Source organism: Wolffia australiana, chromosome 1, assembly GCF_029677425.1.
Source record: "Wolffia australiana isolate 7733 chromosome 1, ASM2967742v1".
NCBI lineage: Eukaryota > Viridiplantae > Streptophyta > Magnoliopsida > Alismatales > Araceae > Wolffia > Wolffia australiana.
The window spans coordinates 20,734,845-20,736,394 of NC_135835.1; positions in this window are offsets into that span (position 1 = coordinate 20,734,845).

Here is a 1,550-nt window from a genome sequence, read left to right on the forward strand (position 1 = left end):
CAAGTATATAAAAAACTAAACATTCCTCCTATTCCGTCTTCTATCGGGCATTCTGTCGAACACCTCACGGTTGTTCAACAGAAATACCCCCTTACCTTGTATTTTCTCTATAAAACCTATATAAAATACTTAGAAATCATAATATAAGTAATTAGACTATACATCTATCTGTTTTCGACCTCCCTTTAGGCATTTGGTCAAACACCTCTCAGGTCTTTGACTAAATCGACCCATTATTTCATTAAATTGACTATAAAAACTGATGGAGAGAGCAATCCCACTCCATCAGAGACATCGTCGAAGCCCACATTGTCATCATCGACAACCGGCGGTTTGAGCCCAGCCTGACCGGCATGCTAAGGCGTAGGCAAAAATACGCCCATGCTAGTAGGTTTCGGGCCTTATCCACTCGCACGACCCTTTATTTCTTTTCAAACCTCTATTTTCATTTTTTTGTTTTTGGTCTATTTGTTTGGTTTTAAGGGGACCCCTATGTCTAATGGGCCAATCTTATGGACCTCTTTTTAGGGGCCCATCACCATCCCTATTTAAGGGATGGAGTGGGTGCCCTAAAAACTAAGTCTTGTTGAATTTTTGGAACCCGAGAGGAAGTATTGCGAACCCTTGAGAAAGGGAGAAGAAAAAGAAAGGGGAGAAGAAGGAGAAGAAGAGGAAGAGGGGGGAAGACGATAGCGCCGTCGTTGCCTGCCGTTGTCGCCGCTGAGCCGCACTGCCGATCCCCACCGTCGTATGCAAAGCCACACCACCGACGTGCCGTATTTGCGTCGCCGTAGCCGCCGCCGAGCCGCGCCGTTGTTGCATCGATGTCGGCCGTCATCACAACCATCGAGCCACGCCGCCATCGCGCCGCTTTCGGCCATCATCGTCACTGCCAAGCCGTGTCGCCATCGCCCATCGTCGCGACCGCCGAGCCGCGCCGGCGTTGCCCGTCGTCGCTGTTGTTGAGCCGCGCCACCATCACCGCCGTTGCCGCCACCGAGCCACGCCGCTATCATCACTGAGTTTGTGCACCGCTGCCGCCGTCGCCCACGTGCCAGAAAGTTGATGAGCCACAATCGTCATCGCCGCCGTCGCGCCTGTGCCACCGTAACCGCCGTCTCGCCCGCGCTACTACAACCACCGTCATCATCACTGAGTTGCGCCACCGCTGCCGTCGATGCCGTGTCCGCATGCCGATGCTGCTGCAACCACAGGCTAGGACACTGCCACCTGCCGCCGTGCCCGCATCACCGCAGCTACCAAGCATCGCGCTCGCGTCGCGCCCGCACTATGCCGCCAAACGCACCCGCACCCACGCCGCGCTCGCACCGCTGCAATTCTCACCACCTGCAACCGCGCCCGCGGCCCCCCTGCACCCGCACCACGCCCCGCGTTGCCCACAACATCAGCGTCAACTCCACATGTCGCACACCGCCGTGCCTCGTGCCGTCGCCGTCGCCGTCGTTGCGGCGCCCCGTGCCATTGCCACCGCGCCCCATGTCCCCCTTGCTTCATCTCTCCTCTCAGCATCACGTCTCCAGAGCTGCGCA